Source organism: Lithobates pipiens, unplaced genomic scaffold, assembly GCF_037356315.1.
Source record: "Lithobates pipiens isolate NorthernLeopardFrog02 unplaced genomic scaffold, aLitPip1_a1.2 Scaffold_1, whole genome shotgun sequence".
NCBI lineage: Eukaryota > Metazoa > Chordata > Amphibia > Anura > Ranidae > Lithobates > Lithobates pipiens.
Genome location: NW_027507685.1, coordinates 40,099,803 through 40,117,540, shown reverse-complemented (window position 1 = coordinate 40,117,540; position 17,738 = coordinate 40,099,803). Strand labels below are relative to the sequence as shown.

General features: G+C 41.9%; 1 protein-coding gene across 6 annotated transcripts in view; it reads right to left on the bottom strand.

Annotated features, from left to right (window-relative positions):
* Positions 1-17,738, bottom strand: part of MCF2 (MCF.2 cell line derived transforming sequence) — a 296,431-nt gene that overhangs the window by 261,310 nt on the left and 17,383 nt on the right. The gene's annotated exons all lie outside the window — the stretch shown is intronic.

Genomic DNA, 17,738 nt, shown 5'->3' with positions numbered 1-17,738 from the left:
CCAACCTAGATTCCCCCCGTGGTTCTACCCCCCCCCCCCAGTGTATAGATTGCATTCGTATTTTTGCCACTCAAATGCATTATTTAACATTTTTCTACATTGAACATCATTTGCCATGTAGTTGCCCTCCCCATTAATTCAGATATTTTTACAAGGTTTCCACAGTCTGCGGAGAAGTTATTGCCCTGCTTAGCTTGGTATCATCCACAATTACAGAGATTAAACTGTTTACCCCATCCTCCAGGTCATTTATGAACAAATGAAATAGGACTAGTCCCAGCACAGCAATCTAGGAGACCCCACTACCCACCTCTGACCATTCCGAGTACTCCCCATTTATCAGCACCCTCTGACTTCGCCCTTGTAGCCAGTTTTCAATCCATGTACTCGCCCTATGGTCCATGCCAAATGACCTTATTTTGTACAGTAAATGTTTAAGGGAAACTGTGTGAAATGCTTTTGCAAAATCCAGGCTGTTGCCTCCGCCTCCTCCTCAAGCACATCCGGCTGTCCTCTACACGCCGGTGAGCGGGTTTCCCATTCAGCTAAAGCGAAGCAGGGACATTGACGCCTCCCTGCTGCAATGCTTTTTTTCCCCACACTTGGATGCCCTCAGCCCCCCCCCCCCCCCCCCCCCCCCCGTTGCTCTGAGAACCTCCAGTGACACTGTAAGCCATTTACTTTCCCTTTTTCATCTCTCTCCACCTCTTCCTGCATTGACAACAGGATGTGTTCATATGTATTATATTGAATAAACTATTCATGTTTAGGTTCCACTGCCTGTTGTGAGACTGCCTTTTCTGTCAGCCCATTGAGCGCTGGATCATTTTGTTGTATATTCATGGTGGAGAAAGGGCAAAAAGAGCAAGTGAATTTGCCTAGTGTAGTAGGGACACACACTGCAATAAAAACCCTAAAATGTATTCTAATTTCAACAAAAAAAAAAAAGTAATGCCCTTAGTCAGATGCTATTACAGTCCAGCTGGGCACTCCTATGGCTTGTGCACATGCAGGGAAACATAGAAAAAAAAATGTGAGATCTGCATCTGAGGACTTGCTTTTAGAGATGCAGGTTTCAGGGCTCTGACCTAGAAAAAATAAACATGGCAGAAATGTGGGCTATTCAGACTTGCTGGCTGCATGCTTGTTCCAAGTACACCTAGGGAGAAGCTTTTAGGATGAAGATCCGAGTCTCAAAGACCACATTTTTTTTTTAATTAAATAACAATTTTGCAGTGGCCTTGTCAGTATGTTTAAACCTTTGAATACAAACGTACCACATGCAGTCCAGTGCTTTTTTTTTTTTTTTTTTTTTTTTTTTTAAATATACATAAGAAAAAAAAAAAAAATAGTCAAAACGGATTCCAATGGCATAGTTCACAGCAGTGCAGTCAACAAAAGTGGAGCATGCTGCATTTTTTCTGCATAGAACAGCACTGGAACATGGCAAAATGCTACTGAAATGCATTTTGCCTGCAATTTGTGTTGGTTGGTAGGTGTCAGCACCCATCTGGGTCCTTGGGTAGCCCATAGACTAAGCCTTTATTTTTTTTTCCACCGGCTAGTTGAATGGAAAAAAAAAAAAACCTGATTCCTCTATAAACATTTGAGGTGGGAGTGGGAGGAATCCTCCCTGCTGAGCTATTGTATTCTGACAGTGGGAAGACTCCCCCCCCCCCCCCCCTTTAGAATACATTGATCAGTGTTGCAGGATATATAGCCTGCAGTGCTGATTGAGTGGGAAAATCCAACAGGATAGCTGTACAGAAGTTGGTTGGTGATTGACTTCTGTACAACCTCCTTGTTCAGTCATGGACTGAAATTTGACCAGTCCTTGCTGAACAAACTGAATTGTGATCCATGTATGGCTGGCTGGCTTTAGGCCCCATTCACACGAGTACTACAAAATGGTCAACTTTTAAAAATCCCATTGTTTAAATAGTGCCTGTTCACACTAGAGTGCTCAAACATCTGTCACTAGAAGCCTGTTCTTCAAAGTACAAGAGGTTATTTTTAAGTTTTTTTGGTCCCAAAGACATAGGAATGCCTGCAGGGTTGATTTGCTAAAGGCAAATAGACTGTGCACTTTGCAAGTGCAGTTGCACCACTTTTCCCCAGAGCTTGATGAATGTGGTGAAGCTTCACTTTGTAAAGAAAATCCAATTGGATGCAAGGAAAAAAAATGTTGCTTGCACATGATTGGATGATATTCAGTAGAGCTTTACCACATTCACTAAGCTTTAGGGGAAATCGGTGCAACTGCACTTGTAAACTGCACAATCTAGTTGCCTTTAAAAAAAACATGCCCACCCCTGTGGGTGAAAAATTAGCAATTCTTCCTCTTGAGGGGGGAAAAAAAGCTTTTAAAGAAGAAGTCCAGCCAGCCTGAGCTTGTTTGGCTGGGCTTCTCCTATGGGTCACAGCAGTGCAATCCGTCAGCAGAGAACGGTCTGAAGTGCACTCTCCGCTGACATCACAGGAATCGGTCCAGGCACAGCGTCGTCACGACAATGAAGTCTGGATCCACCAGCTGCTTGGACTGTTACCCATCTCAGCGAGCCGCTGAAAGCCTGAGATGGCTGCTCCCCACCCCTCCACAGCTCAGCGCTCCAGTGAGCAAGGAGGGGAAGAGTGGAGAGCTGCTGATTGACAGTCAGCAGCACTCAGCTCAGAGAGCTTTGAGAACCGCACCATCGCCGGTGTTCAATCACTCGGCTCTCGATGAAGAGACGGCGGGGACAGATGCAGCATCGGACCAATGCTGCATACACCTAGTATAAACCTGTAAAAAAAAAAAAAAAAAAAAAAAAAAAAAAGTACTTCTCTTTTTAAAATCACATGAATACATTGCACTCAAGTGTGAATGTAGCAATCAACCGTTTTTTTTTATTCATAGTTACATTGATGCAGCTTGGACCATTGTAGCTATACATATTGTATACCTTGCCAATCCTCTGGAAGAGTATCTCTGTAGTAGCAGCAGTGCTGAGCAGCTTCTCTGCTGCATACTGAACACGGGGGGGGGGTTACCCACTTGGCATGGGATGGGCACCATTCTGAGAATGCCTTGCATTTTTCTTAATGAATACAAGGGGCTCATTGATTGGACAAGGTGGGACGGTGACCTCACATGCCAAGAAAGTGATCCATGCAGCATGGTCACCTGGTCAGCATGGGATTTGGAAGACCACAAGGCTCATTGTGGAAGCTTGGTCCAGAATCTAGCTTTAAACTACATAAACCAGCATGTATGAGTGTTGCAATGGAAACCTTTTCCACAAAGATGAAGCTTTCTTTGTCAGGGATGTCAGAGTATTTAATCATTTTAGGTAAGACAATGAAGCAGGTGCTCTCTTTTGTCCACAGAAGGCTGACAGATGTTTCTATAAACCTTTGACAAATGACTTAAACCCAATGATTGAATATTTGTCCTCCTCATGTACCTGTCTGTACTGCCTATAGTTTGAATCTCATCTTAAATTATTACCACCATTAACTTTAATGAGTTTTAGGACTACACAAAAGGCAAAATAAAATATGGATGAGAGAGAATCTCATTGTGTTGGCCTTTATCTCATCAGGAGCAGGTGATTTTTTTTTCCCAGTGCTTACAAATATACTTGGCTGGAAAATATAATTTCTGCTAAACAACCTATCGGAAACTGCAGGGAAATCTCATTTTAGCTGTCCTGGAAGTGTTTGGGCTTTTCATGTAATTGTACCTTCTAGCAGAACGCCCAAAAATAATAAGACAAAAATAGCTGATAAAAAGATAATGCAAAAAAAGCTTTTGCAGCAACATTTTTTTTCCATCAATTCAGAGTTCCTTCACAGTGCCAAATCTGTACTCAGTGTGGCAGTCAGCATTTTTCAATCCACATTCTTTGAGCCCAGGTCGTGCCAGACTGGCCCCCAGCCTGTGGACTGGACAGTGACAGGAGAAGCAGCATAAGGATGAGCTCATATCTCCATCACTCTGTACTCTCCTCCTATCATCCTGCTGCTTGTCAGCACATGAATGGATTGGCTCCTTGTATGGCTGTACAGGGACTGCAAGAAGCTGATACCAGGACAAATTCATATACTTACTCTCTTACTCTTGCTTTCATTTACAAAAATACTTTGGAAAAGACTGGCACCGATGTCTAGGGCATATGCGGCGCAGGCGTACTGAGCTTGCCGCTGCTAACGGTGATCACGCCGTTAGTGGTGGCTCCCGGGATAGATGGAGGAGAAGAACAAGGGTTGCTTTGGGGGCTTCCATCTCAGGTAAATTATTCATAATGAGCTTGTATGCTATGCATACAAGCTCATTATGCCTTTGTCTTACAGGGCATGTTTGTTTGTTTGTTTTTCTCCTGCCATTACTTCCTCTTTCAAGGATAAGTCCATCTTGACACTAAAATCTATACATCTATGCATTAATCTATCTAACCCTGTAAAGAAGAAATTAGTATACATATATCTTTTTTGAAGCCGATCTGACCCGGTCCCATGCTGAGCTGTCAGCTGCGGCTTTGCTGTGGAGGTGGGTGCAGAGGAGGCAGCTAACAACGGAAGCCCCATAGTAACCCCTATGGGTAATGACATGTCCCATTCATTTCACAGCCATTGTTGGCCATGTCCGCTGCAGAGCTTCCACTGCTGGAGACCAGAGCGGCCTAATAAAATGTGTGTATACTGATTTCTTCTTTACAGGGCTAGATAGGTTAGTGTTCGATCAGCTATAAGGCCTCCTCTGGAGGTGACCTGCGTCCTGAGCAATCATTTCTGTATAATTATAAACACTCATGTGTGGGAAGATCTGTATAGCCACTGCATCTGCCAGTCTGTTATTGATTTTTAGCAGGCTGCGGCTGTGGGGAACATCCATCACTGCCGTGTAAATAAGCTTGGCTCTTCAGGATGCTGTATGGGCCCCTGGACTCATGTGAATGACCACTAAAGGACCACAAAGGTTAAATGTTAGGGGAATAATAAAGTTTTACTTGCATTAGTCCTCCTTCCCCTGGCAGTCGGCAGTACGGGAAGGTCCAACTACAAGGTTTGTTTTTAAAATTCACCAAAGTCCAGGTTTAACCTTTTTTTCCTTTTTAACTTTCTCACTTATTCCTGAAAATTAACTTTTAAAAATTAACTCTTAAAAGTGAACCTTTACCCTTTAACCTACCTCCTAACACTGAAAGTGAACCCTTAACCCAACCATGGAAATGAACCATTGTCCTTTAACTTGCATTTGTCCAGGGATGGCCCTTTACCCGGTCTCTCATCGATAAGGATTTATTTTAACCCTCAAAATGCCAATACACCCTGTGCCACAACCATGTACGCATCAACTTCAGTGCAACCCCATTCATTTGAATAGTTGCATTCAGTAGCGGTTCTGCCTGCTAAATGATATATATATATATATATATATATATATATATATATATATATATATAATATAATATAAAAATTTTATTATTTTTTTCTATGTATGATCTAAAAAAAAAAAAAAAAAAAAAAAAAAACAGCACCTAGAGAAAATGTCCCAATATTCAATCAAAGTCTCTCAATTAAATATAAAATATTTTCTTATGGAATCCTCACCAGATGGATAGACCCTTCCTGAAACCGGGTCCAATAAGCTGGCAATATACAAGATGAATGAGCTGTGATGCACCTCCAACGTCCCAGAAAACTGACACGTACATATGGCCAGAACATTAGTGCTGTGCTGCAAGGTATGTCATCGGGCATTAAGGTCCCATTCAGAATGAATAGCACCACATCACACCAGTGTATGAGACCTGCATTGCTACATGCTATGTGGTATTGCATGCATTAACCACTTCAGCCCCGGAAGGATTTACCACCCTACATGACCAGAGCACTTTTTGTGATACGGCACTGCGTCACTTTAACTGACAATTGTCAGTCTTGTGATGTACACCCAAACAAAATTAACGCCCCTTTTTCTTCTCTCACAAATAGCTTTCTTTTGGTGGTAATTAACCACTTGCAGACCGGACCAATTTGCTGGTCAAAGACCAGACCCCTTTTGCGATTCGGCACTGCGTCGCTTTAACTGACAATTGCGCGGTCGTGCGACGTGGCTCCCAACAAAATTGACGTCCTTTTTTTTCCCACAAATAGAGCTTTCTTTTGGTGGTATTTGATCACCCCTGCGTTTTTATTTTTTGCGCTATAACCAAAAATAGAGCGACAATTTGAAAAAACGCATTATTTTTTACTTGTTATAAAAATATTCCCCAAAAATATATAAAAAACATTTTTTTCCCTCAGTTTAGGCCGATACGTATTCTTCTACATATTTTTGGTAAAAAAATCGCAATAAGCGTTTATTGATTGGTTTGCGCAAAACTTATAGCGTTTACAAAATAGGGATAGTTTTATAGCATTTTTATTAATCATTTTTTTTTTTTTTTTTTTTTTTTTTTTTACTATGGCGGCGATCAGCGATTTTTATTGTGACTGCGACATTGTGGGGACCCATCGGACATTTTTGACACATTTTTGGGACCATTGTCATTTATACAGTAATCACTGCTATATAAATGCAGTGATTCCTGTGTAAATGACACTGGCAGTGAAAGGGTTAACCAGTGGGTGGCAGTGTAGGGGGTTAAGTGTTCCTAGGGGTGTGTTACTAACTGTGGGGGGGTTGGGCTTTCATTTAGTGAACACTGATCTCTGCTCCAATCACATGGAGCAGAGTCCAGCGTCACTAGTTGCTAGCAGAATGGAGAAATGTTGTTTACACAGCATTTCCTCCATTCGGCCGCTCCGTGAGACGATCGCGGGGATGCCCGCGGCGATCAAGTCCGCGGGTCCCGCGACCGGACTCACGGGGGTCCCGACCAGCGCGGGAGCACGCCGGCGGCAGCGCGCTCCCGATGGCAGGGCGGCATTGAATATTGGACGTACATGTACGCCAATATGCCTGCCCATGCCATTCTGTCGACGTACATCCTCGTGCGCTGGTCGGGAAGTGGTTAATCACCTCTGCGTTTTTGACTTTTTGCACTATAAACAAAAAGCGTGACAATTTTGAAAAACTAATATTTTTTACTTTTTGCTATAATATGCCCAAAAACAAATGTCTTTCTCAGTTTAGGCCAATATGTATTCTTCTACATATGTTTTGTAAAGAAAAATCGCAATAAGCGTATATTGATTTGGTTTATGCAAAAGTTATAGGGGCTAGATTTATGGCATTTTTTTTATAATTTTTTTTTTTTTTTTTTTTGTAGTAATAGCGGCGATCTGTGATTTTTATCCTGACTACGACATTATTACAGACACATCAGACACTTCTGACACTGTTTTGGAACCAATGACAATTTTATACAGCGATCAGTGCTATAAAACTGCACTGATTACTGTGTAAATGACACTGGCAGGGAAGGGGTTAAACACTAGGGGGTGATCAAGGGGTTAAGTCTGTCCTAGAGAGTGATTCTAACTGTGGGGGGGATTGTCTCACTAGAACATGATGGAGATCACTGCTCCCGATGATGGGGAGCAGTGGATCTACCATGTTGCTTGGCAGAACAGGGAAATGCCTTATTTACATCTGCCCTCTGTGACACGATCGCGGGCCCCTGGTGGACATAGTATGCGGGACCCGCAGACAAGGTCACGGAGTACGTGGCGGGCGCATGCCCACGATATCGCAATTTGAAGGGGACGTGCCTGTATGCCCATTCATGCCATTGTGCTGACGTACATCGTTGTGCGCTGGTCGGCATGTGGTTAATGTACTCTTTACTGCATCACAAACAAAAGTTTGAACAGAGTTTAAAGGAGGAGTTCCCCTTTGGAACATGTTGCATGTTCCACCAGCATTTAGGCCTGATTCACACTTGTGTAGGTTGCAGTTTTTGCATATTGCAGGTGCATTTTGTGTGTGTTGTTTTTTTTCCCAATACACATCTTTAAACCATTGAAGTCTATGGAACCAAAAACCAGAAAAAAAAAACCTGGCCCTTTCCATGAAATGCACAGATGTGAACTACATCCACATAAGAAACCATGTTAAATGGACTTTAAAACTGCTAAACTGAAAACCCACTAAAAATGAACCAGGCCTTAGGGTGGAACATGTAACCTGTTCCAGGTCCTGCCCCCTCCCTCTGACGGTGGGGGTTCTTCTCCCTGCAACTGCTATCACTTTTTAAAAACAGCATGGCTGTGCGAGACTCGGCCCACACAGCAACATCATTCATTCACAGATGCCTATGAATATATAAACTACAAGTACCGTCTGACAGCACAAGATAAAGACTTGTAGTTTCAATGGATTGCGCGGATGAACGCTCTTCTCTACTGACATCCTCTGGCTTTCTTCAAAGAAGCGGACATGTCTGTATGAGTCCACATTGCACTCATAATCTACTGTTCGTGGGTGCATTGCTTTCCAGGCTCCTACAGGAAAAAATAAATGCACATTTTGCACATATTTTTTTTTCTTTTTTTTTTTTTTTTATCCAAAAATGTGTGCATTTGATTATTTTTGGTGAACTTGGCCTTTTAATTCATTTTCCTATGTACAAAAAAACATAAGAGAAGTCTAGGTTTGACCAGGATACATAAAGAGCTGTCACATGTGTCTACCAAACACAACAGACATAATACACAGTAACTTGAGATAAGGGATAATACACAGTAGGTTGTAGATGAGCCAATGCAAATCATTCCTTTGCAAACACCAGGTGCCAAGGTCTGCTCATTTCTCCCAAAGTACGGTAATAAACCGGTACAAAGTAAAAGGCTGACTGCACCACCCAAATATAGGAAAATGTTCTTCTTGTATTAGGCAAGCAGCTTAATGAGAACTCCAGCTAAAGCATATTTGAATTATGTGACAAGCTCTGTACACCACTTATTAGTGTATCTCCACTTTTGCAGTCACATTTGAAAAAATTTAAAGTAGAATTCTGGGTAGACCCAACTAATCCTAAAAAAAATAAAAAAAATAAAATCCTCCTAACACTGGTGCACAATAACCTATGTAAAAAATAGGTATACACTTACCTTTGGCTCTCCTTCCTCTCCCCTGCATCAGCACTGGCCTGTGTCAGCCAGCAGGGGAGAGGAAGGAGAGCCAACAACGGGATGGACCATAGAAGGCATATGGGTGACGTCATTGAACAGGCATTACCAGATATTGGCTGACACAGGTTAGATCAAGTAAGGCTGGAGAAGCATGAAAATATGTAAGTATACAGTATGCAAATTCTTATGTGTTCGGAGGGGGAGGGGAGAGTATTTATAAGATTAGTTGGGGTAACCTGCAATTTTACTTTTACCCTTCAATACCGGGCCCTTTCACCCCCTTCTGCCCAGGCCAATTTTCAGCTCTCAGCTCTGTCACACTTTGCATGATCATGCAACACTATACCCATATGGAATTTTGTGTGTGTGTGTATATATATATATGTGTGTGTGTGTGTATATGTGTATATGTGTATATATATATATATATATATATAATATATATATAAAATTATAAAAACATTTTTTTTTTTTTTTTTCACACAAATAGAGCTTTCTTTTGGTGGTATTTAATCAAAGGCGCTGGGCCAATAGGTGGAGCTATGTGATGTGAGCCCCGGGAACACTGGAAGTTCTAATGAAAGCTATTATAATGGGCAATTCTGCTCTCTGCTGATATGGACCAGCTCACCTCTTCCTCTCCAGTCTCTTCCCCTGGATGGAGACTATGCGGTGGTGCTCTCTCCTCACCGGTCCCCACTCTGCTGCGGGCCCCATAGCACCCATGTGGGTCGTTATGGCGGTAGTTCCGCCCCTGGCCGAGGCCAGGACACTACAAATATCCCCAACATTAGACAGCCCAAGGTATTTAATTATTTAGTAATAGCAGGTTTTTTTGAAGTTTTTTTTTTTTTTTGGTCGCAATATTTTGGAAAATTTTATATTTTTTAGTGCCATCATATAACTGATGTGGCGGTGATCAACTTTTCACACACTGTGACTAGAGCAATACAGTGTTACCATAGTAACACTATACTAGTCTGGAGAAGTACAGACTTTTTTTTTTTTCACATCGATTGCTTATACCAGTGAGTTTCACTGTTATAAGCAACTATTTTTACTGAAAGAAAATGGATTAATTCTGTGTTATTATTGTGGTTAGCTGTGATGGCCACAATAATCACATGGTACAAATGTACTGTGATTGGCTCTGTCTGTACCATGTGATCACTGTGACCAATCAGAGATCACACGATGGTACACAATGACAAGAATCAAAGCCACTGTGTACAATGTCATTTGATCTGCAGTGAGTGGTCACAGTGATAACATGGTACTGGTAGTGTTACAAGGTCTCGTTGGTTTTTACAAGGTCTCAGGTATGATTGGGGAACCGGGGTTGTTAAATTTGGTGTTATCGCTGTCATGCTCTCATCCTGGTCACTGGAAGTTCAACATGGCACCCCATGTCAAAGAACTCTCTGAGGATTTAAAAAAAAAAATCGTTGCTCTCCATAAAGATGGCCCAGGCTATAAGATTGTCAAGACCCTGAATCTGAGCTACAGCACAGTGGCCACGACCATACAGCAGTTTAACAGGACAGGTTCCACTTACAACAGGCCTCACCATGGCCTAACCAAAGAGGTTGAGTTACACATGCTCAGCGTCATATCCAGAGGTTGTCTTTGAGAAATAAAGGTATGAGTGCTGCCAGCATTGCTGCAGAGGTTGAAGAGGGTGCGGGGGTGGGGGGTGGTCAGCCTGTCCGTGCTTAGACCATACACTGCACAATGCATCAAATTGGTCTGCATGGCTGTTGTCCTAGAACCTAGAAGGAAGACTCTTCTAAAGCTAATGCACAAAGCCTGCAAACAGTTTCTGAAGACAAGCAGACTAAGGACATGGATTACTGGAACCATGTCCTGTGGTCTTCTGAGACCAAGATAAACTTATTTGGTACAGATTGTGTTGTGTGTGTGTGTGTGGCGGCAACCTGGTGAGAAGTACAAAGAAAAGTGTGTCTTGCCTACAGTCAAGCATGGTGGTGGGAGTGTCATGGTCTTGGGCTGCATGAGTCTTGCCGTCACTGGGGAGCTACAGTTCATTGAGGGAACTATGAATGCCAACATGTACTGCGACATACTGAAGCAGAGCATCATCCCTGCCTTTGGAGACTGGGGACGCAGGGTAGTATTCCAACATAACGACCCCAAACGTACCTCAAGACCTCCACTTGCCTTGCTAAAGAAGCTGAGGGTAAAGGTGATGGACTGGCTAAGCATGTCTCCAGACCTAAACCCTATTGGGCATCTGTGGGCATCCTCAAATGGAAGGTGGAGGAACGCAAGGTCTCTAACCTCCACCAGCTCCGTGATGTCATCATGGAGGAGTGGAAGAGGACTCCAGTGGCAACCTGTGAAGCTCTGGTGAACTTCCAATTTACACACTTTCATTTAGGGGTGTACTCACTTTTGTTGTCAGCGGTTTAGGACATTTAATGGCTGTGTGTTGAGTTATTTTTAGGGGACAGCAAATTTACACTGTTATACAAGCTGTACAACTCACTATTTTACATTGTAGCAAAGTGTTATTTCTTCAGTGTTGTCACATGAAAAGATATAATAAAATATTGACAAAAATGTGAGGAGTGTACTCACTTTGTGAGATACTGTATCTCTCTATCTATCTACATTAGAACAGCGCGATTAATCGTTAAGAACCAGAATCGCAACCTTTTTTCTCTTCCTGATCTAAAAAACAGCATGTCACGATTCCTTGTAAAAAGTTCAGAGAGTTAGGCTGGCCATACACGGTCAAATTTACGAAAAAAAAATCTTTTGAAAATCAGAAAATTTGGGCATCTTGTGATCTGATGGTACCACCATTTGATTTTCAAAATTCAGCCAACCAAGCCTTCAATTTCACCTCATGTTGCTACAGAAAATAATTTTCGTGGCTGTGAATCTTCTTTCTTTCTGGAAATTCTTTCTTGCACATGCGCATTTCTTATTTGATTACATTTCTCGCACAATTTTTCCCATCATTGATTAGAAAATTATTCGTTTACAAAAATATTTCCAACATGTCGATTTCTCAAATTCGATGGCTGCACGAAAATCGGCTATTGCTGCAGCCCACTAATGGTGCGAAATACGAATTAAAATTCTTAGATAAGAGATTTTCGAAAGAAAATTCTTTCAAAATTCGACCTGTGTATGGCCTGCCAAAAACAGTAAATTGGATGTGACCTGGCACACGCACTATAGAAACTTTTCTTGGGGGGGGGGGGTCCCCATGCAGTTTTGCGCTCCTGGCTCTGAGACATACAATAAATAGCAGCTAGACTCAAAATCAGTTTACTGAATCGGATTGGGAAACTATTGCGATTGGTTGCCAGAGGATACATTATATCATTACTGCTCATTGACTGGTTGCTAGAGGTTACCGCACACATTACAGCTCACTGATTAGTTGCTAGAGGTTACAGCACTGATTTCTACTTGTTGATTGGTTGCTAGAGATTACTGAGGATATGACCTCAGGGGGGCATAATATATATCATGCCCCCTGAGGGGGGGCATGATACCCTTATTTACATTAGGACTGCCGCTGCTATTTACGTATGACTGCTGGTAATTCTCATGTAAACATAGGGTCTGCAGGTGAGCCATCTGTACACAGCAATAGGACATAGCTGGGCAGCCATTAGTAGCAGCACTTCACACGGAGATATTGGGACACAGCACAGGACTAAAACTTCAATGGACGAGGCAATTTAAACCAGGATAGTGGCAAGTAATGAGGCAGCTGCTTTGGGCCCCACAACAATTACAGGACCCAGGGCAGCTGCCCTTTTGCCCTGCCTTAAAAATGGCCTAGCACTATAGCACACATGGCAACCTCCATCCTAAATTAGTTTGTAAAGTTCAGAGAGTCTCACAGCTGGGAAAAGAAGAAAAAAAATCAGGCAGCCTGCCAAGTTTAACCACAACAGCTAATAAGTAGAAACAAAGTATGTTTTTTCATTCTTTTATCAAAGGAAAGAATCTAGAGTGTAAATGAAGGAAATTTTAACCATTTTAAAGACCAAACCTTTTCTGATCTTTGTTGATTACAAGTAAAAATCGAGAATCTTGATATTTATTTAATTTCTTGAGGCCCAAAATGTCAGGACAGTACAAATAACCCCCCCCCCCCCCAACTGACCCCTTTTTAGGACAGTAAACAGTCCAATGTATTTAGTAAGAGGTATTGTGAGGTTTTTCAAATTGTAATTTTTTTGTGATCATATTTTGGAAAGGTCCTGCATGCATATGTAAGCAGTGATCACACCACATGTGAAAGAAATGCTATAAATATCAGAACAATATTTCTAGTAACTCTAAACTGTAAAAGCTTTTCAAGCGTCGCCTATGGAGATTACGTACTTTAGATTGACGCTGCTCCACAAGTAAAGTGTGACCATGTTTGGTATCTATTTACGCGGTGTGACGGCTTTTTTTTTTTACCTGAAAATTGGGTATTATATTGTGTTTGTGTTCACTAAAATTCCTTAAAGTGCATTTCTTCCATAAAAAATGTTGAAAAACCGCTGCGCAAATACCATGAGACATAAAAAAATTGGGCGCTTGGCAAGAAACATTCTATTGCCAACATAAAGGGTGCTTTCACGCACTTTGTCACACAAACACTGCAAAGTGTTCAGGAATGATCGGTTTTGGTACGGTAAAGATCATGCGTTGTGATGCAGGAAGATTTATAAAGCCACATTTATTAATTGTTGTGAATTCTTCCCGTGAACAAATAGTTTACAGCAAGTAGCAAGTTTATATTTCCACATAGATGAATGTTGTCTACCAGCAAAACCCTCCTAATGACATTCATTTATGTGGTCTAAAAAAGAAAAGGCTAGAAAAAAGTGATTTATAAACCCAAAAAGTTTTTAAGAGGATTTAACAAATATATCTTTTGACTTCACCAGTATTAAACCCAAGAGCAAACCTTTATTATATTGCAGCTTACTAGTTCTTAGATTTGATGTTCGCAATCATTTTTTTTTTATATTTTTAGACTTTTTTCCGTTTTTTTTTTTTTTTTTTTTTTTTTCCTGCAGATGTATCAGTCAGTGTGTTGAGACAACCATTTACTACTGACAGGGGTGCTTACAATGATCAGATTTTTTTTATTTATATAAAACCTTTTATCTCAAAAGGAAAAAACGGTTTCTCTAACTGCTTATGAAATGTTAGTTGGAGTTTGGCTTCAATGTGTTACTGTATCCAAATCTTCTAGTATATCCACCACTCCCCTCCACCCAGCTTGACACTGCTGCTGTTTAAATGTGCCCCTGTGCTCCTTCATTCCAGAGTAGGAGGCAATCGCTATTACAGGAGGTATATTACTGGTGAGGTCACCAGCTGAAAACAGAGGGGAAAAGCCTAAAAAGAAAACGAATACAGCCACACATCTAATGATTGGTAAGCTGTAATATTACATTTTTGATTTTGGGGTTACACCGCTGGTGTGCATTAATTAGCAGTACTTTATGAATGTCACAAAATGCCATTTTATTTCAATCTAACCACCAGAGCATGTTACAACAAGCGATGCATTGTACTACATAAACATGAAGAGATGCTGCAGTTTTGCACAACACACGTATGGTGTGTTCAGGACATCTAGAAAACAATCTCAATGTGCTCTTGTGTTAAGTATTGCTGCTGAGCACACCTAGTGTGAGCGCTCCCTAGAAAGATGTAATAAACCAAGTTCTGTGCTGTGAATGGTGACCATACCTGCCAAGGCTAAATAAAGGAAAGTACAGGAAATCAAGAAGGGCCATCATCATCATCGGCCATACACAATATGCAAAGAAAAGTTATCAGAGATTGCAACCGTGCTATTAGATATTGTTGGTGCTTCATGAGATCCATTATACACTACATAAGACTACTAGAAATCATTGCTACTACAGACCCTTAAGTGGTTGTAAACCCTTACAGACCACTTTTCCTACAGTAAGCCTAGATTAAGGCTTACCTGTAGGTGCAAGAAATATCTCCTAAACCTACATGGTTTAGGAGATATTTTCAAAAGACAGGCGCACTGAGCATGCCGCTGCTAACGGCGACCACACGTGCATGCGCGGGAGTGACGTCATCGCCACTCCGGCCAGTCACAGCACTGGAGCTGCCATACCCTGAAGTCACTCCGAGATAGATGGCGGCATCGGAGGAGCATAACGAGGGTCACTTCAGGGCCTTCTACTCAGGTAAGTTATTCATAATGAGCTAGTATACTATGCATACTAGCTCATTATGCTTTGCCTTACAGGGTGTATTTTTATTTTATTTTTTTGTCCTTTTTTTCGGCTTACTTCCTCTTTAAGCCTTGGTTCACATTGGTGCATTTTGACATGTAAAATCAGCAGCAATTGCCGGAAATTGCACCGTCCTAATCAGTGCAACGCTGCATTTGCCGCACTGCACCAATTTCAAAAAGTAGTTTGTACTACTTTTTGCAATTTCGGGGTGGGATTTTTTTTTTCCAGTGATATCTGTGCAAAAACCTGCACCAATGTCTGTGAAATCGCTGCCGAAATTAGGCTTGACATGCAGTTGTGAAATGTTCAGCTGAACTCACGCTGCTTCATTCCCGCAGCTCACTGTGAAGCTGGGCTTAGGGCCCATTCATATTATGAGCAGTGATTGGTGCTGATCCATTGCAGAAAAACACCAATCACCGCCAAGAGCACACAGAATACCCCAGTTCTCTATATGCCCTGTTCACAATGCAATGCTCCTTCAGGTGGTTGCAGTGCGTTGGGGCAAAATGTAGACTTGCTGTATTTTTTGCAAAGCTTATGAAGTCCTCATCTTTTTTTGCTACACCAGTCTGCTGTTATGCATAGAAATTAATGAAATATAAATCTAACATTTTAATAAAGTTAGGTTAAAAAAAAAGGAAAAGGGTGCCTTGCATTGTAACAACCCAGGGCACCACCAGCCAATAGACACTAGCCTGCATGCAAGAATGGATTATTCTGGTGCCAGCTACGGGCAACGTGCCCTTACAAATCAATGTTACTGCATCTGTGCTTCCTTCAGCCCCTTTTAAAAAAGAATTCTTCCACATTTTGAGATCTCTTTGCAGGCTCCATTATAACATGAAAGGAGTTTATATTATTGTAGTAATACTTCTGGAGTGGCCTGTATGCAGCCCATTTGTCTTGTTATGGCAATACATGCCTCATATTTTATTACTGGGATTTGGATATGTTCTATCTCTTACTTTCTGTATATGCAAAAACTGACAATAAAAACATTAAAAGAGAAGAGGGCAAAGAAAAACAAATACTGTAAAGGAAATAAACTACGCCATTTACCTGCTATAAACCCACCTAAAGGAAATGTTTCCTTGCTGGTAAGCATTTAGCACCTAGGTAGTGAGAACACTGACTGCTGTATTGCAGGGGACGCGGGGAGCAAATGTTGGGCAGCAGGTAGAAAACACATTCATTCCTCCAATTCGTTTTCAGCCCAGGAGGTCTTGAAGCCGCATGTAGTTGGTGTAAAATTTATAGACGCTCTTTATATACGCCAACAGGGTGCCAAGAATCCTAAACCTCCCTACAGAAGCCAACCACTAGAAGCATGGTCCTATAGATCAGTGATGGGGAACCTTGGCACCCCAAATGTTCGGGAACTACGTTTCCCATGATGTTCATGCACTCTGCAGTGTAGCTGAGCATTATGGGAAATGTAGTTCCAAAACATCTAGGGGGCCAAGGTATGCCATCATCACTACTCTAGACTATCCATTGGCAAACAGGGTTCTGTGGTAACTTTTTAGAGTTGCTTAGGGGATCCTTTTAGCTTTGGTTGATTGACTCCCATTTTTATAGTTACTCCAGAGTTCTAGGGCCAGTGGCAGTTGATGATCATTAGTATGACACAACTTAACTTTTTATCTATCTATAAGGTTGGCATTTTGACCACCATTGTATGGGGAGGGGGCGGCATTCTTCTCACTGGCTATTGATGAGGCATCCCCCCCCCCACTGGCCCCCAATAAATTGGTTTAGCTGAGATCTAAAAAAAATATTATAAGGGTTCCTCTAGCGTAAAGGGGTTGAGATGGGCTGCTCTAGAACCTTGCACATAAAACCTGTCATCCTCCTGACCCTTGCACACATAACCCAAGCATCAATCTCCAGACCTCCGTAAACACAACTTAACCATCATCTTTTAGACCCTTCTATACATATCCCAACTATCATCCTTTTGGACCCCTCTATACATACTCCAACCATCATCCTTCAGACCTCTCTATACATACCCCAACCATCATCCTTCAGACCCCTCTATACATACCCCAACCATCATCCTTCAGACCCCTCTAGACATACCCCAACCATCATCCTTCAGACCCCTCTATACATACCCCAACCATCATCCTTCAGACCCCTCTATACATACCCAAACCATCATCCTTCAGACCCCTCTATACATACCCAAACCATCATCCTTCAGACCCCTCTATACATACCCCAACCATCATCCTTCAGACCCTCTCTATACATACCCCAACCATCATCCTTCAGACCCCTCTATACATACCCCAACCATCATCCTTCAGACCCCTCTAGACATACCCAACCATCATCCTTCAGACCCCTCTAGACACTACCCCAACCACACATCCTTCAGAACCCCTCTAGACATACCCCAACCATCAT